Source organism: Tachyglossus aculeatus, chromosome 16 (assembly GCF_015852505.1).
Source record: "Tachyglossus aculeatus isolate mTacAcu1 chromosome 16, mTacAcu1.pri, whole genome shotgun sequence".
In the NCBI taxonomy this organism is placed as follows: Eukaryota; Metazoa; Chordata; class Mammalia; order Monotremata; family Tachyglossidae; genus Tachyglossus; species Tachyglossus aculeatus.
The window spans coordinates 42,716,965-42,742,740 of NC_052081.1; the positions used below are offsets into that span (position 1 = coordinate 42,716,965).

The 25,776-nt window shown below is 46.9% G+C and overlaps 1 non-coding gene across 1 annotated transcript; it reads right to left on the reverse strand.

Annotated features, from left to right (window-relative positions):
- Nucleotides 1–1,855: 1,855 nt before the first annotated feature.
- Nucleotides 1,856–1,993, reverse strand: LOC119938817. The gene has a single exon (XR_005454519.1). It is a non-coding gene; the product is annotated as a small nucleolar RNA SNORA7 (small nucleolar RNA).
- Nucleotides 1,994–25,776: the final 23,783 nt, after the last annotated feature.

Here is a 25,776-nt window from a genome sequence, read left to right on the forward strand (position 1 = left end):
TACCTCATCTGTAAAATGGGGATTAAGATTGTGAGCCCCACGTGGGACAACCTGATCACCTTGTACCCTCCCCTTCTTAGAACAGTGCTTTGCACATAGTAAGCGCTTAACAAATGCCACCATTATTATTATTATTATTATTAAGCAATGCAATTATTTGTTATAATAATTGTGATAGTTGTTAAGCACTTAACTATGTGCCAAGTGCTGTACTAAGCAGAATGGTAGATACAAGATGATCAGGTTCTGTATGGGGCTCTAAGTAGAAGGGAAAACAGGTATTGAATCCCCATTTTGCAGATGAGGAAACTGGGCCCAAAGAAGTTGTGACTTGCCCAAGGTCCCACGTTGCAGAACCAGTATTAGAACCCAGGTCCTCTGACTCCTAGGCTTGCCCTCTCTTCATTAGGTCACACTGCTTCTCATGCAATCACTTTCTCAGTAGGTTTTGGAAAAGGGAATGAATTTGCTTGGATTCATTTTGCCTGGTTTGTTCTACTGCAGAGGTAGGAAGATAGACTAGATGACCTCTCCAGGTCCATTCCAGCCCAGGTCTCCATGATTCCATGACCATAATAAGCAGGTGAGAGAGAGTGGAGCTCGAAAATCCCGGGCCCGTTCATCATCTCTGTATCGATAGAATCCACGGAAGCCACATTCTCTTTCAGTTGCTTCTGCAGTAATCTCGCTCCCCCTGTACAGTTTGATCCAACAGATGGGCTGAGACAAGTTCATAGAAGAGCCATTTGCATACAAGGTTCAGGAAAAAAAAATCATTGCTTGGTGGAAGAAAGCAGAAAAAATGAGTGAGAAAATTAAAAGCGAAAATGAAAACGGCCAAGACCCCGAACACAATCAGGGGAATTTTTTTTTCTCCACCGCTGACGGCAGCTAGAGTGGTTGGAGGGCTGGGGAAAGCAGAAAAACAAAGTTAGTGATTAAATATAATTATAGTGGATTTGGGTTCTCACAGAGAGTGGTGGGGACTGAGTGTTGGGGAGGGGCGGGCCCACAGGCTGAAATGGCCCTTGGGACGCTTGTTTTTCCCCATCACGTCCTTTCTCTGCCTCGGGGTCCGCAGCTTCATGGCCCTGTGGGATTCGACCATTTTGCTCTGAGGATGAGGGCAGAGGGTGGAGGCGAAGCTCCTTTGCAGAGAATGAGAAAAAGGAGCAGACTTTCCCCTAACACAGTCCAAGGAACAGACACAGACGGTGGGGTTGTGATTCTTTGGCGCCACTCTCTCAACAACAGTAATTGTGGCATTGGTTAAGTGCTCACTATGGGTCACACACTCTGCCAAGTAGTAGACTACAACTGCAATTATGGGAAGCAGCATGGACTAGTGCAAGAGCCCGGGCTTGGGAGTCATAGGTCATGGGTTCTAATCCTGGCTCTGCCACTTGTCTGCTGTGTGACCTTGAACAAGTCGCTTCACTTCTCTGGGCCTCACTTACCTCGTCTGTAAAATGGGGATTTAAGAGTGTGAGCCCCACGTAGGACAACCTGAGTACCTTGTATCTACCCCAGCACTTAGAACAGTCCTTGGCCCATAGTAAGGGCTTAACAAATACCCTAATCATCATCATCATTACTACTTCTACTACAACAACTACTGCTACTATTTATCGTTGTTGTCTTATGTTGTCAAGTTGTGTCTGACCCATAGCAATGCCATGGGCACATCTCTCCCAGAATGCCCCACTTCCATCTGCAATTGTTCTGGTAGTGTATCCATAGAGTTTTCTTGGTAAAAATATGGAAGTGGTTTACCACTGCCTCGTTCCACGCACTAAACGAGCCTCTGCCCTCGACTCTCTTCCATGCCTCTGCTGCCCAGCACAGGTAAGTTTTGACTTGTAGCTGATTGCCTTCCACTCACTAGCCACTGGCCAAGCTAGGAATGGAATGGTTGTGCCTCTGCTTGACTCTTCCTCCTGTAGTCGAGACTGGTAGAGTACTGGAAACTCTTCAGGTGCGACCCTGAGAGGGGAACTGCCATTGTTAGGCAGGGCTCTGCACCTAATAGATACTCAATCAAAGGCTGTTAATGATGGTTTTTCTGGGGTCTGTAGAGTGTACGCTGAGCAGAAGCTCTTGGGTTGCCGAGGAGAGACCAAGCAAGGTTGAGAAAAATTTGAAGGAATGAGAAATTCTTTAAGGAAATACTGCCTGGTCAATGCTGATTTATTCCTTGTCTCCCAAAGAGCAATAGAAATAAATCTCTTTTTCTCTCAGCCTTGTCTCCTCCAGTTTAGGGCTTCTCCCTTCAAGAGAAGATAAATATATAATGGAAGAAGACCTCATTCTCTTGTGATCAAGGCAGGCATTTAGGGTCTGATCTATTACTCTCCACAGCCCTGGCTAAATGTGGACACCAGTACCTGGTGCTGTTGACTGAATCTACTCCCTCTGGGGTAATGAAAGCCCTGCAACTTTAATCTTACTTTTATGGAGCCCTCCGCTGACCGATAATGGGCCAGAGCAGAATGATTCAGATGGCGTGTAGATGAGTCATAGAAATTTATTTATTTTAATGTCCATCACCACCACCAGTCCATACTTCACTTTGCAGTGTGGCTCAGTGGAAAGAGCATGGGCTTTGGAGTCAGAGGTCATGAGTTCAAATCCCTGCTCTGCCAATTGTCAGCTGTGTAACTTTGGGCAAATCACTTAACTTCTCTGTGCCTCAGTTACCTCATCTGTAAAATGGGGATTAAGACTGCGAGCCCCCCGTGGGACAACCTGATCACCTTGTAACCTCCCCAGTGCTTAGAACAGTGCTTTGCACTTAGTAAGCGACTAATAAATGCCATCATTATTATTATTTGCTGCCTGGATAATTTTTCTATAAAAACGTTCAGTCCATGTTTCCCCTCTTCTCAGAAACCTCCAATGATTGCCTATCTACCTTTGCATCCAAGAGAAACTACTTACCATCTGCTTTAAAGCACTCAATCAATTTGCCCCCACCTATCTTACCTCCCTGATTTCTTACTACAACCCAGCCCTCACACTTCACTCTTCTAATGCCAACCTATTCACTGTACCTCAATGTATGCAGACCTCTCTCTCACATCCTGCCTCTGTCCAGGAACTCCCTCCTTCTTCATATCTGACAGACAATTACTCTCCCCACCTTCAATGTTTTATCGAGAGCACATCTGCTCCAAGAGGCCTTCCCTGACTAAGCTCTCATTTCCTGTTCCCCCACTCCCTTTTGCATCGCCCTTGCACTTAGATTTACTCCCTTTATTAACCTCTCCCTCAGCCCGACAGCTCCTATGCATGTATCTGTAATTTATTTATTTTAACATTTGCCTCCCTCTCTAGACTGTAGTTTGCTGTGGGCTGGGAATGTTTCTAACAACTCCGTTATATTGTTATATTGTACCCTCCCAAGCACTTAGAACAGTGCTCTGCAAATAGAAAATATTCAATAAATATGATTGATTGATTGATTGATCACATACGCTAGATAGTAAGCTCCTTGAAAGCAGGGCTTCCATGGCTGCTTGAAAAGCACTGGGGTAGATGCAAGGTACTTGGGTTGGACACAGTCCCTGTCCCATGTGGGGATTCTGCTGTCGTGGCAATTTTACAAACTCAGAAAGATACGGTGCGGGTGATTTTTACTTTCTTATCAAGCCCTCGACAATTTATCTTCTGAGGATTTATAGGCTGGGGGAGCGCAGCTGGAGCAGAAATAACTTTATTTCCCAGAAAAGTGTTCCTGGAGCTTCGATCCCGATCCCCTTGTCTGATTGGATAACAAATAGAAAAACTGAGTATTCCGATAGCAAAAAGCTTTGCAGACCTCATGTGATTCCCTTGAAACATCTTCGGCATGTTCTCAAGCTATTCTACAGAGAAGGAAAGTGAAAGCTCAGAGAGGTGCAATGACTTATCCAAGGTCAGACAGCACTGGAGGCAGATTAAGAACACAGGACAGAAGTATTGCCTGCCAGTTTGCTGTATTCTGTGTGTTCTCCACTTTAATTTGACCATGAGACAGGGCAACTATGTTGCCACCACCCAACCATGAGACAGAGTCCAGTCTGGCGAATCAGAGGACTGGGTTCTAATCCCAGCTCCGCCACTTATTTGCTCTGTGTTCTTGGGCAAATCACTTCACACTTCTGAGCCTCAGTTTCCTCATCTGTAAAATGGGGAATTTGACACCTGTTCTTCCTCCCAATTAGACTCTGAGCCTCAACTGGATGTAAACATCCTCTAGATTATAAATTCACTGTGGGCAGGGAATATGTCAGTTTATTGTTATATAGTACTCTTCTAAGCGCTTAGTATAGTGTTCTGCAAAAAGTAAGTGCTCTGTAAATACGAATGACTGATTATCTTGTGTCTACCTTAGTGCTTATTACAGGGCTTGTCACATAGTAAGTGCTTAACAAGTATTATTATTATTAGTAGTATTATCATCATAAGAAATGCACAATCTTGAATGGGTTCAAATTGATACAGACAAAATGCCCCTGGCTGGATTGTGCAAAAGGTACATGAATCTCACTATTATATTTATAAAATGAACTTTTGTTTCGCAAAATATGTGAGACTCACCCCCAGGTGTCTCTCCTTCCCCATCTCTGATCCTCTATATCTCTCTCTTCATGGGAGGCAGCATGGCCCTGGGGAAAAGAGCCCAGGGCATGGAGGAAACTACCGGTTCTAGTCCCAGCTCAGCCACTGGCCTGCTGTGTGACCTTGGGCAAGTCACTTAACCTCTCTGGACCTCATTACCCCCCTCCTACCTCACCTTGCTGCTCACCAACTACAATCCAGCCCACACATGTTGCTCCTCTATCACTTATTTTAAAGTTTGTCTCCCCCTCTAGAATGAAAGCTCCTTGTGGGCAGGGGTAGTGTGTACTAGTTCTATTGTACTTTCCCACTCTGCACACACTGCTCTACAAACAGTAAGTGCTCAATAAATGCAATTGATTGATTGACTGATTGATATGCCCACCTTCCCAGACCAATTTCACTATGGCAACCTGGGAACTGCATCCCACATATCACCACCAATTCCCCACCCTTTACCCTCATTCTGACTGCAATTCCGGACCTTGACCTGTGATGTATGTAGGGGGAGTTTGCGAGTCTCACCCTTAAGAAGAGTATTTGGGATAAGGAACTGGCATGGGATTCCCGCCCCTCCCTCCCCTTCATTCTCCTTTTGTTTTTCGGCTCTCAGCTGCCCGTTGCCGTCCCTGTGCCCCAATGAGAATTCTCCGCTGGAGCCAGCTGGGAGATGGAGACTTAATTTTCAGGCAATTGAATTTTCCTGCCTGATTTTGGCCATGAGTCAGCTCCGGTGAGTGGGGGGGCTGGCTCGGGGATTGGGGGGGGGGGGGGGGGAGAGAGAGAGAGAGAGAGAGAGAGAGAGAGAGAGAGAAGGGAGGGAAGAAGGAAGGAAAGAAGGGAAGGAAGGAGGGACGGGGAGGAGAGATCCTTAGGTTGTGACGAGATCTTTGGCTCTGAAGTCTGTTTCCGTCGAGGTAAGAGTCTGCTCTCGGGTACAGTGTGATAAACCGCCCCTCTCTGGCCTGGATTGAGATCAAACCTGGGGACATGGCTTTTGCTGTTCCGACTTATCTCCCCCTACTCGGCTGCCTGTAGTTTGGACTCCAGCCAAGCCCAGCACACATCTCTCCCCTCTTGGATCCAGTGTCTGTCCCTCATCCTGTAAGGCTGTCCACCAGAATCTCTCTCCCTCCCCCAGGACCTTCTAGTTCCACCTCCTCCCTGAAGCCTTCTCAAATCCACCCTGCATGGCTCTCACGGACTCCAGGAATACCAGCTTCACACTAGCACTGTGTCTTCCTCTTTAATAATGCATCAAGTTTCTGCTTGTTTGTAACTGAGGTGCTCTTTAATACCCTGGGCCCTGTGCTCCACATGGTGGTTTACTCTCTTTTCCCATTGAAGGGCAGAGTTCGGGTTTGGCTCTTCTGCTCTCTCTGGGGTGATCCATAGAGTTGTGATCCAGGCAGAGTGTGCTCACAACCCTCTAGTTAATGAGCCACTAACTCTAGCCTTTGGAAACCGTTGTAGATGGATATTGTTATTTAAGCAGTGCTAATGAATTACTCACTTTGGAGGCAAGAGTCAAAATGGGGGCTCCAAGAGCCCAGGAGTTAAGGATTGGTTTGGTAAAGACCCAACCACTAATAGCAGTAGTAGGAGTAGTACTGATAGGAATAGTACCAGTAGGAGGAGGAGGAGGATTATAACAATTTAAGTGCTTATTACATGCAAGATACTGGACTAAGTGCTGGGGTGAATACAAGCAAATCAGGTTGGACACAGTCTCTGTCCCACGTGGGGCTCACAATCTCAATCCCCATTTTACAGATGAGGTAACTGAGACCCAGAGAAGTGAAGTGACTTGCCCAAGGTCACACAGCAGACAAGTGGCAAAGTCAGGATTAGAACCCTGTACAGTACAGTGCTCTGCACACAGTAAGTGCTCAATAAATATGATGGAATGAAGGAATGAACCAATGACCTTTGATTCCCAGGCCCATGCTGTAGCCTCAACCTCCCACTGTTGAGCCCCAGAATCCCAGAACTGGAAGGAGAATTTGAGAGGCTAGCCCCTGTAGATGGTAAGCTCTTTGTGGGCAGGGACGTTTCTGCCAACTGTTATATTATGCTCACCCAAGCACTTAGAACGGTACTCTACACACAGAAAGTGCTCACCACTGATTGATTGATTGATTGACTGATCTCACTCCCCCCCCATCTTCCCTTTTGCCCCCTTCCTGCCAGAACACCCCTCCCTTCTTCATTCTATTTCATTCTGTAAGGGAACTGAGGCACAGAGAAGTGAAGTGGCTTGCCCAGAGTCACACAGCTTTCCCAGTTTCCCCCTTCCCCCTTTCATCCCCATTTTCCATACGAGGGAACTGAGGCCCAGAGAAGTGAAGTGACTTGCCCAAAGTCACCCAGCTGACTCATCCCCATTTTCCAGATGAGGGAACTGAGGCACAGAGAAGTGAAGCGACTTGCCCAAAGTCACCCAGCTGACAATAGGCAGAGCGGTATTAGAACCCAGGATCTCTGCCTCCAAAGCCTGCCCAGGCTCTTTCCACTGAGAGCCCCGCTGCTTCTCAAGTGAGTGAATGAAGGAAGGAAGGAAGGAAGGAAGGAAGGAAGGAATGCAGGAAGGAAGGAAGGAAGTAATGAATGCAGGAAGGAAGGAATGGTGTCAGTGCTCGATGAATGGAAAGTGAGTGGAGGAGGCCATCCGGGGTTTGAGCCGGGCTGATGAGGGGGGCTTCTTTCTCGCCGCGGCATCTGGGAGCCTGATGAGGCACAAGCTGTGGGCCGTCGGGGCTGTCGGAGGGTGTCGGGGGCTGTCGCGGCCGTCGGGGTTGTCGGGTGGTGTCACACTGTCGGGGGTTTCAGGGGCTGGGGGAGGGGTGGTGCCGGGACTGTCGGCTGTTGGCTGTTGGGGTGTGTGTGTCGGGATTGTTGGGCTGTCAGGTGCTGTGTCGGGACTGTAGGTGCTGTGTCGGGCCTGTCGGCTGTCGGGACTGTCGGGACTATCGGGGCATCGTTGTTGTCGGGGCTGTCAGGGGTGTCGGGACCATCAGGGCTGTTGCGGCTGTCGGGACTGTCGGGGGTGTCGCGGCTGTTGGGGGCCTGTCGGGACTGTCGGGGGTGTCGCGGCTGTTGGGGGGAAGGGTGTCGGGACTGTCGGGGGGTGTCACGGCTGTCGGGACTGTCGGGGACGTCGTGGCTGTCAGGGGTGTCGGGACTGTCGGGGGGTGTCGCGGCTGTCGGGGTGTCGGTACTGGTGGGGGTGTGTGGGGACTGTCGGGGGGTGGCGGGACTGTCGGGGGTGTTTCGCGGCTGTCGGGGTGTGTCGGGACTGTCGCGGGGGGGGGGGTGTCGGGACTGTCGCGACTGTCGGGACTGTCGGTCGGGTGTCGCGGCTGTCGCGACTGTCGGGGCTGTCGCAGCTGTCGGCTTTCGGGGCTGTCGGGGCTGGGCCCGAGGCTTCCCGCGCGCCGGACACCACCGCAACGCGGCCCACCTCCGAGGCCCCAAGGGGGAGAAGGGGGGACACGGGGACGGAGGGAAGGAAGGGGACCGGAAGAAGGAGAAGGGGAGGGGACGGGGAGAAGGGGACGGGGAGGGAAGAAGGGGACGGGGAGGGGCGAAAGCCCGCAGCCCTTGGAGCCCCGGCCGCACAGGCCACAGGCTGCCAAACTAAAACCAGGAGAATGAAAAGGAGACCGGCGTCCATACCATCAAAATTGAGCATTAGAACTAGACTTATATGCGCATCGTCAATCAAATAGAATAATAAATATGTGCATACAATGATAATAATAATAATGTTGGTATCTGGTAAGCGTTTACTATGTGCCAAGCACCGTTCTAAGGTGATCAGGTTGTCCCACGGGGCGCTCACAGTCTTCGTCCCCATTTTACAGATGAGGGAACTGAGGCCCAGAGAATAATAATAATAACGATGGTACTTGTTAAGCGCTTACTATGTGCGATGCACTGTTCTAAGCGCTGGGGGGGATACAAGGTGATCGGCAGCATGGCTCAGTGGAAAGAGCCCGGGCTTGGGAGTCAGAGGTCGTGGGTAGGGACCGTCTCTCTATGTTGCCAACTTGTACTTCCCAAGAGCTTAGTACAGTGCTCGGCACACAGTAAGTGCTCAATAAATACGATAGAATAAATGAATGAATGTAAGGGGCAGAGCGATGGAGGAGAGGTGACGTGGGACAATCGCTCTCCTCGCACTAGAAATCAGAGGCAGAGCAGGGCTGGGGGTGGATTTCTCTCTGTTTCTAATTCAAGGTAGACACATAAATCAGGTGGACTGCAAGAGGAATGATTAGACCCTGGTTAAAGGTAACTCACTGTGGCTCGGACTGTTTGGGCAGGATGAATACATCTATTTAAAAGATATTACTGTTCATACGAGTACAGGTTGCAGTACCAGAATATTGAACAAATGATATTTTCCATGCTTCTCCACTGGAAATATTAATTCACTAAAAAGCTTGTCTTCTGAAAGCAAAGGGAGTAGAAAAAAATATATATAAATATATATTGCCACTGGGATTGCGAGGGAGGGAGTTAGCTGCCTGCAGCCAACACAGGCACATGGAGTGCACAAATACACACACAGTTATGTGCACACTAGCACACATGACAGTGGAATTTCTAGTTGTATTTAATAAATGAGCCTTGACATCTCATGTCTTTCTGGTTACAATGAGCCACTGTGCCTGAACAATGAAAATTACTATTAATAATGATAGTAATAAGCGCTTACTAGGCATCAAACCCTATGCTAAGCACTGGGGTAGTTTCAGGCTAATAATAATAAATTTGGCATTTGTTAAGCAGTAACTGTGTGCCAAGCGCTGTTCTAAGAGCTGGATAAATAGAAGATAATCAGATAACCTGTACCACATGAGGCTGACAGTCTAGGTAGGAGTGAGGACAGTCATTGAATCCCCATTTTAAGCAGTTAAGGAGCTTGCCCAAAGTCACACAGCAGACAAATGGAAGAGCTGGGATTAGAACCCAGGTCCTCTAATTCCCAGATCTGTGCTCCTTCCAATAGCCCACTCTGTTCTCTCTCCCACGGGGGTTCACAATGTAAGAGGGAAGGAGAGCTGGCATCATATCCCCATTTACATCTGAAGAAACTATGGCCCAGAGAGGTTAAGTGATTTTCCCAAGGTCACGCATCAGACCTGTGGCAGCTCTGGGACTAGAATCCAGGTTACCTGATTCCTGATGCTGTACTCTTTCCAGCAGACCACACTGCTTGAGCGGTTTTTTTTTCTAACTAGGTGCTAGACAGTGAACTAAGCCCTGGGGTAGATAGTTACTTCAGTTTCATCCAGAACACAGTAAGTACTCAATGCGTTCCACAGAATGAATGAATAACCCAGTCCTCCCAAACTAGACCTTTAATGAAATGCAATTGGTTTTATTGTCTGTCTCCCCTGCTAGATTATAAAGTCCTTGAGGGCAGGGATACTGCCTATCTACTCTCCAGTACTCTCCCAAGTGCTTAAAAGAGTAGTCTGCACAGAGAAAGCACTCAATAAATACTCTAGATTGATTGGGTTCTCATCAGGTGGCTTTTGGACCAACCAAGTTGCATATGGCCCTAGTAATTTTCATTTTGGTTGTTAATAGATTCTTCTTTCTTTGGGCATAGTAGGCCTGGATGGAGTTGGAATAAGAAGCAGTGTGGCCTAGTGGAAAGAGCGTGGGCCTGAGAGTCAGAGGACCTGGGTTTTAATTCTGACTCTACCACTTGTCTGCTGCGTGACCTTGGACAAGTCACTTTGCTTTTCTGGGCCGCAGTTCCCTCATCTGTAAAATGGGGATTAAGACTGTGGAGCCCTATGTGGATTATGGATTATTATATAATAATAATGGATTATATAATAATCCACTAATAATAATGTGGATTATTAGTAAGGTGCCTGGCACATAGCACTTAATACTATAAACCCCCCCCCACAAAAACAAATAACCAAAACCCACCGACCCTCCCAAACTTCAGAACTGATCTTCCAAGAGGAGCGGTTGGGTAGACTGAGGGAGAGAAGAAGTCTGCCCTGTTAGTGACTGCCAACTCTGTTATATTGTACTCTTCCAAGCATTTAGTACAGTGCTGTACACACAGTAAGTGCTCAACAAATACTATTGACTAATTGATTAGTGTCCATCCCACCTGACTTGGAGGTGCAGAGGTGAAGCTGGAAGGGATGGCTCCTGGTCCCCTTACCTCTGAGCTACACACATTTCTTCTTCCCTTGAAAGAGGGAGAGGTGGAAGGGCCGTGAAGAGAAAATTCTGCTTTCCTGGGTCCAATCAAGGAGGAAAATGGTTCCATTTTAAGTGATTATGCAGTGCTGAGAGGCTCTCCCCTTTGGCAAGTGTCACTCCTGGTTCCAGACAGGTCTGGGAAAGTGACAACTCAGTGTTTCAAATTTTGCTTAGCTCCTTCCCATCTCAGATGTTAGGAGAGACAGGAGCAATGCCTAGCCCGTTTCCCGGCCTAGTGGAAGGAGACCTGGGTTCTAATCCCAGCTCTGCTCCTGGTCTTGCTGTATGACTTTGGGCAGATCACTGGGCCTCCTCTTCCTCATCTGTAAAATGGGAACAAGGTATCTTCTCTACCTCTTCAATTGTCAGCCCCATGTGGGAGAGAGACTTAGTGTGGGCCTTCAGACACAGCTCGCCACACTGCTCAGTAAATACCACCAAATGATTGATTATCCCAGATCTACTCCAGATCTGAGCATAGTGTTCGGCACATTCTTAGCACTTTCTCAATTCTGTCGCTATCACCATAGGAGCAGAGGGAGTGTTTGACCGCTGGCAGGGGGATTGTGGGGTTAGAGAGTCTGGGGTGGCAATGTCCCGGCTGGACATGGCTGTCCACTTTTCTCCCTCCCACTGGCCACGATCCTGAAGTAGCCTCCGACACTGCTCCATCTCGGGGTGGCCAAGCCCGGTCGTGGAGAGAATGTTAGGGACCCAGGCTGTGGGAGGGAAGTGAGGTTGTGACCTCTCCTCTCCTCACAACTTCTGCCTCTGCCATCGGCTCGCATTGCTGCCTGACCCCCACTCTCCCCACCAGTCATGACCACTGCCCCCATGGATTCCAGGATGTCCTGGGTGGGGACACTTGGAGGCAATGGGGGCAAAAGTAGGCAGGAGAGTCTCTCTCTCCTCTAGCAACACATCTCTGGCAGGAAATGGGAAAAGAAGATGACAAATTTAAATAAGAAAAGCAGGTGAGCAATTTGGTGGTAAACCCCAGGATGGCACCTCTGTAGCTTATATTCCCCTCGCGACGGGGGTCTGATTAAGGCAAACTTTCCTGATTTGGTGCGGTGACTGCACAAAGAATTTGTTTCCAAGGAAACACAGATCTTTGCATGTCCAGTGTGACTGGAAGCTTGGGAAAGATGCTGCAAGCAGACATCAGATTCCAGTTGGCACAACTAACCTCTAGGTATCCCCTCCCTCACGTGACCCCCGCCCCCCCCACTTCTTCCTGTCACCTTCATTCATTGAATCATATTTATTGAGTGCTTACTGTGTGCAGAGCACTGTACTAAGCACTTGGGAGAGTACAATACAACAACAAACATTGTGCCTCTTTTGGCTGCGCACTTGGCAGGGAGTGAAAACTGTTTCACTCTATCCTGCTCCATTTATGGGAGGAATGGATCTATAGTTAGGGAATCTGTCTCTAATAAAATAATGATAATAGTAGTAGTGATGATAATGGTACTTTTAAAATGCTTACTAGGTGCCAAATTACTAAGAACTGGGGAAGATACAAGAAAATCGAGTTGGATATAGCCCCTGTCCCAGCTGGGGCCCAGAGTTGAAGTAGGAGGAACAACAGATACTGAATCCCCTGAACTGAGGAATGGAGAAGTTAAGTGATTGCCCAGGGTCATACAGCAGACAAGTGGTGGAGTCAGGATTAGAACCCAGGTTCTCTGACTCCTAAGCCTGTGCTCTTTTCACTAGGCCACAATTCCCCTTTGCCTTCCAAAAATACAGGCCAGATCCATCAATCCCAAGTGACTTCAGTCACCACTTCAGTTCTCATGGATCTGAAAGAATGATGTTTCTTGTTCCAGTTTCCTTCGATTTTGACTGAAATTGGAATATAGACCTGTTGAGCCAGGCCTTTCCTGATCACAGGCTTTGTGGCACTGAAGAGTGATGACAGCATCCAGCTGAGAATGGTCAATGAACCTTGGTCCTGAACCTGAGCCTGAGAGTCAGAGGTCTTGGGTCCTTATCCCAGCTCTGCCACATGTCTGCTGTGTGACCTAGGGCAAGTCACTTAATTTCTCTGAGCCTCAGTTACCTCATCTGTTAAACAGGGATTAAGACTGTGAGCCCCATGTGGGACATGGACTTTGTAAAACCTGAGTAACTTGTATCTGTCTTACTACAGTACCTAGCACATAGTCAGCACTTGACAAATACCTTTAAAAAAATCAAGAAGAAACAAGCTGAAACTCAGACTTTCCAATGTCTCCCCTCTCCTACTCCTTGAGAGACTGGGGGGGGGGGTACAGTAGAGTCATGCTTGTAGGGGAGGGGGACAGTGTACATTATGGCAATGCTCATAGATAAGAACTGGGGGTGACATGTCTGGATAGTACTAGGGGTGCAAGCACCTCCTCGTAATATTTTATTCTTCTCTAGACTGTAAGCTGATTGTGGCTAGGGAGTGAGTCTATTTATTGTTATCCTGTACTCTGCCAAGCACTTAGTACAGTGCTTTCACATAGTAAGCACTCAATAAATACAAATGAATGAGTGAATTTATGAATGAATTGTATATTTATGGCCCAGCTTCAGTTGGATCAAAACAGACCAGGTAGTTTTCAGGAAGAATGGTTATTTCATCCCTCCTCCCTGCACCCAACGAGTAAAAAGGATTTTCCTGGTTGCATCTACATGCTGTCCAACTGCCACAATGGTAACCTAAATTTCTGATCCATCCTTTGACTGTGAGGTTTAGCTGATCACTGTTTGATGTAGTCCCATAGTCATTTACATATGTTCCCTAGACCCAAAAGGGAAGGAAAGTTAATTAATATTTGTAGTGTTTTGATATCCTTGGTGGAAAAGCACTAGGGGCAGGTTATCATTATGTGTTATTATTTTGGAGGGAAAAGGTTCAACTATTCATTATCATTAACAGTATTTATTGAGTATCTTCAAGGTACAGAACAGAACATTAGCTACTTAAGAAATAAACCAAGGTAGGCAGGAAATGTGCCTTTCAACTCTGTTGTATTATGCTCTCCCAAGTGCTTACTACAGTGCTCTGCATGAAGAAAGCACTCAAGAAATACTATCAACTGATTGATTGATTGATTACATGGCTGAGTGGAAATAGCACGAGTTTGGGAGGCAGAAGACGTGGGTTCTAATCCCAGCTTTGCCAATTGCTTGCTGTATGAGTATGTACAAGTCACTTAACTTCTCTGGGCCTCAGTTTCCTCAACTGTAAAATGGGGATTCAATACCATAAAGAAAAGATGTGGCCCCTTCCCTCAAGGAGTTTGCAGTGGAATGGGGAAAACAGACACAGAGGATACATGTTATGTTGCCAACTTGTACTTCCCAAGCACTTAGTACAGTGCTCTGCACACAGTAAGCGCTCAATAAATACGATTGATTGATTGATACATAGTAGTCGAAAGAATGTGAGAATAGATAAAAGTAACTGGCACAAGGGGATAAACCAATCAATAACGAATAAAGAGATAATTACTCAGGAGTCTTAAGGGGTCTGAGGGGAGGAATATGGCCAGAATGGAATGAAGCTGGGTGTTGGGGGAGAGGGAGGTCTAATTCGGGAAGATCTCCTGGAAAAGAGTATTGTTTAGATGGGTTTTCCAGGAACAGGGGGCTGTGATTTGGAAAAGTGAAAGAGGGAGGGTGTTTCCTGAAGGGGAATGGAATGGAAGAGTTGAGAGGGAGGAATAGTTAGGAGATAGAGTATAACAATAATAACTGTGGCATTTGTTAAGTGCTTACTATGTGACAAGAATTCAAGCACTGTATGAAAGACAAGCCAAGCAGGTTAGACACAGTCCCTGTCCCACATGAGGCTCATAGTCTAAGTAGGAGGGAAAACAGGGTTTGAATCACCATTTTACAGATGAGAAAGCTGAAGCACAGAGAAGAGGAGTGACTTGTCCAAGGTCACATGGCAGGCAAGTTCCTGAGCAAAGATTAGAACTCAGGTCCTCTGACTCCCAGCCCAGTGCACTTGCCACTGGGCCATGCTCCCTGTGGGCAGAGAACGAATCTTCTGATTCTGGTGGATGTTCCCAAGCACAATGCCTAGGGAGCATGATAAATACCACTATTACTGCTACTACTTGCTGGGGAAGGGAAGGAATCAATCAATCAATCATTTATTGAGCACTTAGTATGTGCAGAGCATTGTACTAAACTCTTGGGAGAGTACAGTACAGCAACAGAGTTGGTGGACATGTTCCCTGCTCTCAACAAGGAATAATAATGATAATAATCATGATGGCATTTGTTAAGCACTTACTGTATGCCAAGCACTGTTCTAAGTGCTGGGGAAGATACAGGGTAATCAGGTTGTCCCACATGGGGCTCACAGTTTTAACCCCCATTTTACAGATGAGGTAACTGAGTCACAGAGAACTTAAGTGACTTGCCCAAAGTCACACAGTTGATAAGTGGCGGAGCTGGGATTAGAACCCATGACCTCTGACTCCCATGTCCGGTCTCTTTCCACTAAGACTCACTGCTTCTCTAAGAGGACAACTAGGAATGAGGGTGCCCCCTGTTGTAGAGCCTTGAAAACAACCAATCAAGGGTATTTATTGAGTGCTTACTGGGTGCAGAGCACTGCATTAAGTTTTAGGAGAGTACAGTAGAACAGCATTGAAGAACAAAATCCATGCCCACAAAGAGCTACAGTCTATAAGGGGAGACAGACATTAAAATAGATAGCAATAGATAGATTATTTAATAGATACATTAAAATAGATAGGGGAGATAGCAAAATATAAGGCTATTTACATAACAGCTGTGGGGCTGGGTTATCAAACTAAGGGTTAGAAACCTTTGTTTTCTGGTGCAGGAATGAGGGGCCAGCCATACATCTGTCTACATCTCATGCATAATAGTAATAATAATAATAATAATAATAACAATTGCGGTATTTGTAAAGTCCTTACTTTGTGCCAAGCACTGAGGTAGAAACAAGCTAATCAGGTCAAACACAGTCCCTCTTCCACATGGAGCTCACAGTCTAAGAAGGAGGGAGAACAGGGGATTCAATTTACAGGTGAGGAAACTGAGGCACAGAGAGTTAAGTGACTCACCCAAGGCCACACAGTAGGTAAATGGCTTAGCTGTGATTAGAACACAGGCCCTCTGACTCCCAGGCCTGTGCTCTTTCCACTAGACCACACTCCTTCTTCTGATAGACAATACTCTCCATACCTTCAAGAGCAGCTGATGTAGATTCATTCCATTCTTGACTGGTGCAAAATGTTTCCCGTCTTCAAAGATGTGAAGGAAGAATGCATGGAGCTGAGGGCTGGGTGGAGCTGTTCTTATTTCCACAGCAGACCGGGCAAGAGTTGGGAAGGGAAGAGGCTGAAATTGCAGCCAGAGGACAGGTAAGAAGGAGGCTGAGTGGTCTCGAAGCATATGGTTCTCTGCCTGGGTTGATCCTCCCTCAAAGAAGAAGGACAAACTAGTAGACCTCCCAAGCTCCTTTCTGGCCCAAGGACTCTACTGTCATTGCAATGGTTGGATTTGCCTTAGAGCAAGACTTTATGGGAGAGTTCCTGGTCTTTCCCTGAAGCCCTTGCTCTAAATAAGGCCTATGGGCTGAAGCCAGGAACCTTGGCTCGGATAGAGGGGCTTGGTGAGGTGAGGACTAGTCAGGTTGTGGGATGTGCCTTGGGGCCTCATCCTTCCTGGGTCCCCAATTCTACCACTTGTGGCATGGCCTAACGGCTGACCGGACCTGGGATGGCAGGAGAAAATCCCTCATCGGAAGGCCTATGGAAGGTTGGCTTTGGTGGCATTGGGTCCTTGAATCCATTGGCTAACTCCAAACAAGAGAAGCTTCCAAAACAGAACACAAGAGCCCAAACCATCTCCTTCCAGGTTCCCTTCACCAGGATCTTTCTTGCTTCCCCATTGATTGCAATTTCAGAGCCTGGGAAGGAAATACTCATTTTAACTGAGTTAATTTTAAATGTCAACCCATATTGGCTGGGGAGGGTTAATTAGCAGGAAAAGCAGGGCTCTCAGAGCCTTAATTTCAGCAGGTGCAGCCAACCCTGAAGAGAATACAGATATTGCCATTAGCCACACTTTCTTAATTTGACTCCAAATGTTAGTCAATAACAATAACAAATGACAAGAGACCAGTTCAGGGAGTGGGGGCTTTCGCCAGTCCTCTCCTGGGGAAGCGCCTAATTGAGGTCTAACAGGATGGCAGAACTGCTTAATAGCAGCGCAGCCAATTGGCTCTGAAGACTTAATAGGCTCAGATGGAACCCAGGGTGCCTTGTGGCGGCCCAAGTCGGGTGCCTTTGTGGCCACTGGGAAAGGCCCTGGTCATTCTCACGGTGCTCAAAACGAGCTTTGGGAATTCTTCCATGTAATCGTTTTGGACAGCTGAGGGATGATGGAAGTGGCAGAATTGCTACCATACTGGTCTAAGCACTGATCCTATCCCACCTTCACGGCTGCATCAGCCTCCTCGCTGACCTTCCTGCCTCCCTTCTCTCAACCACCCCAGTCCATACTTCACTGTGCTGCATGTGTCATTTTTCTATAAAAACTCTCAGTTCACATCTCCCCACATCTCAAGAACCTCTGGTGGTTGCCCATTCACCTCCGCATCAAACAGAAACTCCTTACTCTAGGCTTTAAAGCACTCAGTCAGCTCACCACCTCCTTTACTTGCCTCACTGATTTCCTACTACTGTCCAGTCTGCTCACTAGGCTCCTCTAACACCAACCTATTCACTGTACCTCAATATTACCTATCTCGCCACTGACTCCTTGCCCAGATCCTCCCTCTGGCCTGAAACTCCCTCCCTTTTCATATATGACTGACCACCCCTCTCTCCATCTTCAAAACCCTCCTAAAATCACATCTCCTCCAGAAGACCTTCCCGGGCTGATCCCTCATTCCCCTACTCACTCTCCCCTCTGTACTGCCCATGCACTTGGATATATACCTTTTAAGCACTAGACTGAATGCTCTTTTGGGCAGGGAACATGTCTACCAACTCTGTTGTACTCTCTCAAGCACTTAGTACAGTGTTCTGCACACAGTAAATGCTCAGTAAATACCACTCATTCTCAATCTCACCTTCGAAACTCACCTCACTTTCGCCTTTTCCGCTTCCACTTCCACCCTCACCGTTCTTCTGGCTCAGAACTCCCTCCTTCCTCAGATCCGACAGATTCTCCCAGAACTCCCCGCATTCAGATACCTCTTGAAATCCCCCAACCAGTTTTCCCCGATGAGTTTCCAGCACCTCAAGTCACACAAAACCAGCAGCCATCTCTGGAAATGAGAGCCCCTCAAGCCCTTGAATCAAAGCCCTTGAATTTATTAAGAGGAAGTTGTCTGATTTCTCCCTTCTACTGAGGACACTGATAATTGATCAGTGGCACTTACTGAACTCTGACCATGTGCAGAGCACTGCCCAAAGTGCTCAGGAGAGTACAATAAAACATAATTGTTAGACATGTTCCCTGCCCACAAGGAGTTTATAATCTACTTGTGGCCAATCCTGCCCTGTGCTTTGTGTAAAAATATCCTCTTAGACTTTTGTCTATTGAAGAACTTTTAGAAGAGATTATGTGTATAGAAGCTTGTGTTTCGAGGGGAGCATTGTAATTTCCATCTGGTTTGGTTTATCCCCTCTCTCTTTTTGAACAAGAAATTAACCTTCTTCTGTGTCTCATTTATGCACATCTGGGAGTGTCTAGAGAATCTCTGAATTTCTCTCAGATGTCTCTCCTAAGCTTCCTGAGAGCTGGTGGGTAATCACTAATAGTAATGACTGTGGTATTTGCTAAGTGCTTATCCTGTGTCAAGCACTAGAATGGATACAAGATGAGCTGGCCAGACACAGTCCCTGTCCTACTTGGGGTTCACAGTTTAATTAGAAGAGAGAGAACCTGTATTTAATCAGGTTCTGACATCTGACAGATGAGGAATCCGAGGTGCAGAGAAGCTGAGTGACTTGCCTAGAGTCACCCAGCAGGCCAGGGGTGTGTTGGGATTATTATTATTACCATTACCGTTATTTAATAATTGGTTGATAATAATAATAATAGTAGTACTTATTAAGCACTTACTATGTGCCTTGCACTGTACTAAGAGCTCGGGTAGATGCAAGACAATCAGGTTGGACATAGTTCTTGTCCAACATGGGGCTCACAGTCTAAGTAGGAGGGAGTTGGATTGAATTCCTATTTTACAGATAAGGGAACTGAGGCACAGAGAAGTTAAGGGACTGTCCCAAGGTCACATAGTGACAAGTGGCAGAGCTGGGATTAGAATCCAGCTGTCCTGATTTTCAGGCCTGGGCTCTTTCCACTAGGCCACACTGCTTCTCCTCTGGAGAACTATGTAGGGTAACCAGTCTGAGGCATTGACTCCCTTATGAGTCATGAGTGCATTGTGCTTTGAAAATTCTGTAGCAGAAGGGCAAGACACAGCTACTTTTTTCAAGCATCCTTTTTGTTTCTTTTATTCTACATGAGGGAGAATAACAGGGAATCCAAGAAACCCATAATGTTATTATATCAGGCTCGTTGAATTCCAAATTCAGTGGATCACTGCCTTTCATTTGCATTTATCTGTAAAAAATGGTTTCAAACACCATGTGTGAAAACCATTATAAAACACCAATACAGTGTAATTTGATCTTACTGCAGAACTGACAGGTGTGGATCAGGAGTGGGATATTATCAATTAGAAACCCAACAGAGCGTGCTCTCTCTCTCCCGATTGTTCAAAAAGCTCTTGTCAAGGGCTGGTAAAGACCACAGCTGCCTTCTTATAGGTAGAATGACTTTTTATTCAGGATACAATAGAACCGAGGGGATTTCTAGGTCTTTGTTCATGCTCAGAACGCACCACAGAGCAGCTTGCAAGATATCAAGCACACCTGGACCCGAAGAAGGTAAAAGCAGAAACTCTGGTTCCTTGGTTTAATTCAGAGTGACCAAAAGTCCACAGTATTAAAGATACATTGCTAATAAAGTTCCCTGCTAAATTTACCAGTCCTCAGGCCTGGGCTCTTAGCCCATCTCCCTGTTGAAACAAAGACAAGGAGTGAATTAAATGGAATCAACTGTCTTTACACACTAGCTTGGGTCCAATTTTTTATTCGTTTGTGAGACTGGGCATGGGGTTGTTTGCAAGGCTAGTTGCCTGCTCCTCTCCAAATCAAGCAGAAACTCACCATCAGCTTTAAGGTACTCAATCAGCTCTCCTCCTCCCAAGCTTATCCTTGCTCCTCTCCCACTAAAATCCCACCCGGACACTTTGCTCCTCTAATCCAATTTATTCACTGGGTCTCACTCCCATCTCTCAAGTCATACACCCCCTTGCTCATGCACTTCTTCTCTCCTGGAGCTCCCTCCTCCTTCACCTCTGGTAGACCATCACTCTCCCCATCTTAAAATCACACCTACAGGAAGCCTTCCCTGGCTAACTTCTCAGCTCCCCATCTTATTTCCCTCCCTTCTGCATGAACTATGCCCTCCAGTCTTCACCCCCTAAGCCCTTAGATACTTTATTTCACCCCCACCCTTAGAGCGCTTGTGGACATATCCATATAATTGGTTACTTCTCCTATCTATAATCTATTTTAATGTTCATCTCCCTGGTAGACTGTAAGTTTCTTGAGGGTAGGGACTACTAACTATTTTACTCTTCCAGCTGCTTAGTACAGTGCACTGCAAGTTCATTATGGGCAGGGAATGTGTCCGCTAATTCTGTTGTATTATGCTTTTGCAAGCACTTATTACAGTGCTCTGCTCATAGTAAGCGCTCAGCAAATACCATTGATTAATTGAAGGCTGGTCAAAAGAGGGAGGATGGGTTATATCAACCTCATTATAATCATCACTATCAACATTAATCCATCAGTCGATCAATCAATGGTATTTATTGAGCATTTACAGTGTGCAGGACACAGGACTTGGGAAAATACAATACAATATTTATTCATTCAATTGTATTTATTGAGCACTTACTGTGTGCAGAGCACTGTACTAAGCACTTGGGAAGTACAAGTTGGCAACATAGAGAGACAGTCCCTACCCAACAACAGGCTCACAGTCTAGAAGGGGGATTAGAGTTTGGTAAATGTGATCTCTGACCACAAGGAGCTCACAGTCAATACAAAGATATGCACACAGTAAGCACAAAATAAATATGATTGAATGAATGAATAGTATACTCCCCGAGTACTCAGACCAGTGTTCTGCCCAGGCACTCAATTAACACTATTGATTGATAATTGAGCTGGCTAGGAAAGCTCTGCAGTTCACAAGTTATTTTAGGGTGCCAAGGTGCAATCTCCAAAACCCTCTGGGACTCACCACTGGGGACCCAGAAAGGGGGAACTGTGTGATAGATTTCCTGATTAATAATAGTAATAATAATGGCATTGATTAAATGCTTACTACGTGCCAAGCCCTGTGGCTTATACAGCACAATCAGCTTGGACACAATCTCTTTCCCACAAAATGTTCATGATCTAAGAGGTGGGAAGAATAGGTAATTTATCCCCATTTTACAGAGGATGAAACTGAAGCACAGAGAAGTTAAGTAACCTGCCCAAGGTCATACAACTGTCACAGGTCTAGAACCCAGGTCTCCTGATTTCCAGATTCTCTTTTCACTAGGCTGGTAGAGTCCCAACTGCTTAGTCCAGTGTTCTGCACAGAGTAAGTGCTCAATAAATGCAATTGATTGATTGACTGATAGACCACACTTTCTCTCAGCACAGCCTCATTTTGGCTGCTGAGCAGAATGGCTGTTTGGGCTTGGGAGCAAAGGATCCCCAAAGCCGAACCCATCGAAGAACTGGCAGGGGCGCAAACACCCCACCAATCTATAGCACTCTCCTGGATCTGTTGCTAAGAGGCCTGCCAAAGGGCAAGCCTGGGGCCCTGACAAAGGGAGAGCTGAATGATTTAGCCCCCCGAATGGATTTTTGGGGGCCTCAGTGACTTGTCTACACAGCTTAAATGAACAAGATCATTGCCAAAACTTCCCCTAGCAACCCCTGTAACCTTTGCTTTTTTCGGAGTTTGTAATCCCTCTTGATAAGCATCATGTTTCAAGTGTGGATTTAGCAAACTGGATTTTTCAGCAGAAAGAAAATTCTGTTTCAGCAAAACCTGATGGGCAGAGCCAATTTCACCCTAAGTGTACCGGGCTGAATTAAAATCAGATGGGTTTAAGGCACAAGCAGCCTAGTGCCCGCCGACCCTCTGGTCAAAATTTCCCCCCTCCCAGAAGCAAGGGTGCCCCCTGCAAGCTCAGCATCTACAGGACATGATCAGAGCAGCCACAGTGAGACCCTGGAACAGCCATTAGGGACCCTCTCGAGGGCAGTGGCCTGGAGGAGTTGTCCCTTTGGCCCCTGTCTAAAGGAGCCCTGTCAAAGAGGGTGAACCAAGCACCCTGGTGCCAAAAACACACCCCTGCTGGATAGACGGCACAGTCACCATGCAACAAAGGGCTCACAGTCCACTGGCTAACTCAGAAGGCCCTACTGTGTGACCTTGGGCAAGTCACTTCACTTCTCTGGGCCTCAGTGACCTCATCTGTAAAATGGGGATTGAGAATGTGAGCCCCCATGAGGGACAGGGACTGTGTCCAAACTGATTTGCTTGTATCTACCCCAGTGCCTAGTACAGTGCCTGGCACATAGTAAGCACTTAAACATCATCATCGTTATTATTATTATTATTAAAGGGATTGCGAGACCGTGGATCACATGAGGAAGGGAATCTTTGAAAGTACAGATGCAGCTTGTATGTGTTGGTGGGTTCTCTCCTATACAGGTAAATACGGTACACAAAAAGTATTCTAGTGGGATGACGGTAGATTGGCTTCTGTAGGAGAATGGTCACCGAATGCAGCGAGTCTTAGATGAACAAGAGGGGTGACAAATTAGTCTGTGTGCTCATTGTCTTTTGCAGATTGAAGCAACATGCATCTCAACGTAATTATGCAGCTGCCTACAGTCCCCTCCAGCTTGATTAAACAGCCGCTGCAAAGAAGCCCAGGTCTGTGGTTAGTAATGGACAGAAATATCCCCTTCTTAGGAGCAACAATTACCCTCTTCTTTCTACTGTTCAGTTGACAAGTGGGTACAAGTTCCTATGACTGCTGGAGATTTTTCCAGTCTGTGAACCCTGGCCTTTTATTTTACCGGAAGGAATGGGCTTCAAAGGCACTCAAAGGCTGTGCCTGTAAAGTCTGTTCTACGTGGGCAGCACTATGGCTACCTAAGCATTGAAATACTCATGCCCCCTCACCCCCTGCAACACAGGACTTCTGACCATGTATATATTCTGTTGCTTCCTCTTAGCTGTAATTGACGTTCAGGATCTGTCTCTCCTGCTAAACTGTAAGCTCCTTGAGAGCAGGGCTCCTGCCCATCAACTCTATTGTCCTCTCCCAACTACTTAGTCCAGTATTCTGAAGCTCCTCGAAGGCATGTCTACTAACTCTATCATATTCTCCCAAGTGCTTAGTATAATGTTCTACACACAGTAGACTGCAAGCTTCTTGAGGGCAGGGATCATGCCCCTGTCCTCCCCCAAGCATTTAGGACTGGGCTATACATACAGTAGGTGCTCAAAAAGTACTTCTTCTGCCTCTATTACTACTACTACTACTACTAATTGTGGTATTTGTTAAGTGCTTACTATGTGCTAGGTGCTGTACTACATGCTGGGGTAGATGCAAGATAGTCTGGTTGGACACAATCCCTGTCCCATTTGGGGCTCATAGTCATTCATTCATTCCTTCATTCAATCGTATTTACTGAGCGCTTACTGTGTACAGAGCACTGTACTAAGCACTTGGGAAGTACAAGTCAGCAACATAGAGAGACGGTCCCTCCCCAACAACAGGCTCACAGTCAAGAAGGGGGAGACAGACAACAAAACAAAACAGGTAGACAGGTGTCAAAATCGTCAGAACAAATAGAATTATAGCTATATGCACATCATTAACAAAATAGATAGAAGTCTTAATCCCCATTTTACAGATGAGGAAACTGAGGCACAGAGAAATGAAGTGATTTGCCCAAGGTCACACAGCAGACAAGTGGTGGAGTCAGGATTAGAACCCAGGTCCTGACTCCAAGCCCCGTGCCTGGTGGTTTCAGAGATCTCTGAGGGAGGAAGGTTGGAGAAGAAAAGTGGGTAGACCCCCCACAGAGGGAATGGCTTTTGCTTAATCAATCAACAGTATTCACTGAGCATTTACTTTGTGCAGATCACTATACTATGTGCTTCTCCCCCTAGACTTAAGCTTGTCGTGGGCAGGGAATGTGTCTGTTATACTCTCCCAAGCACTTAGTCCAGAGCCCTGAACACAGTAAGCACTCAATAAATATGATTGATTTGATTGATACAACTTGATTACATTGTATCAATCAAATCAATCAATCATATTACTCCCATACTTAAGGATTGGGGGCTGAGCTCTAGATCTAGACTGTGAGCCCTTTGTTGGGTAGGGACCGTCTCTATATGTTGCCAATTTGTACTTCCCAAGCACTTAGAACAGTGATCTACACACAGTAAGCACTCAATAAATACAATTGAATGAATGAATGAATGAGGAGGGTAGCAGAGGGAGTAGATTTACTTGGTGTGGAGAGGGAGGGGTGCGGGTTGCTAGCGAGTTGGTAACCGGTTGAGAGGAAAGGCGAAGGAGCTGCTCCCAGGGACTGGAGGCATATGTCTGCAGCTCAGCTGCTGCTCTGAACATCCCCATCCCATCGGACTGCAGGCGCTAACGGGGTCACTGATTCCGCCACCGAGTCGGGCAGCGGGGGACCAAAACTGGCATCGCACACTTCACACCCATCTCGGGAACACGCCGGTGTTTCCCAGTGGCGGTCCCTGCCGCCCTCCCGATGCTACTCTGGCCTGGCCCTCATCTGGTTTTAATCATCTCCCACAGTGCCACCTCTTGCTCCGGCCAGGTCCTCTGTGAATTTTGCTCTGGAGGTCACCAAAGCAATCTCTGGGGCCCTTTGCTGTTTTTGAGCTCTTGCATCTCGATGACGGCTTCGATCTTCCACTCATTTACCTTCAGGCCCTTCCTTAGTCAAAATGTGTGGCGCCACACTTGACCTGGCTGACAGCAATCTGATGCCGGGGGCCCCGTTAACTGTTCCATTTTCTCTCTTGCTCCCAGGAGCCCCTTTCTTGTACTTTCCATCATCGCCCTGATTGCTTGGTAGCGTGTTTTCTCTTTCTTCCAGGACAATAATGTCATCAAGGCAGCGGTCGGTTCGTCTAATATTTGTTTGACTTACTGATCGGAGCCATGCAGCCCTGACAAAGGAACTGGAGCATGGGGACGCTGGAGGTTGGGGGTGGGGTGGGATCAGGGTGGATTGAAGCAGGGGCAGCTGGAAAGGCCTAGAGGTAGGGAGGCCTGAGGAAGGGACCCAGGGAGGCCTCCTTCTGCGATCCCGAGAGGCCCCCTGAGAGACAGACAGAGAGAGACAGGGAGAGGGAGAGAGGGAGAGGGAGAGGGAGAGAGAGAGAGAGAGAGAGAGAGAGAGAGAGAGAGAGAGAGAGAGAGAGACAGCAGGCACCAGGTTCTCTCTCTTCAGTGAGGTGAATCACCTGCTTCAGAGGAGGTCTCTCCAACCGGGGTGGTGGCCCTCACAGCTGTCTGAGCCAACTTATCCTGGCACTCTGACAAGATTCCCCTCAGAGTTGAAAAGACCCAAAATGGCGGTCTCCTGGTAGGTTTGCTTTCTGAGGCCCTGGTCCTTGTGGGTCAACCAGTCAATCAATCAATCACATTTATTGAGTGCTTACTGTGTGCAGAGCATTGTACTAAGTGCTTAGGAGAGTACAATACAAAATAGTAGAACTGTTCCTTGCCCTCAAGGGTTTTGAAGCAGTGGGGCCTAATAGAAAGAG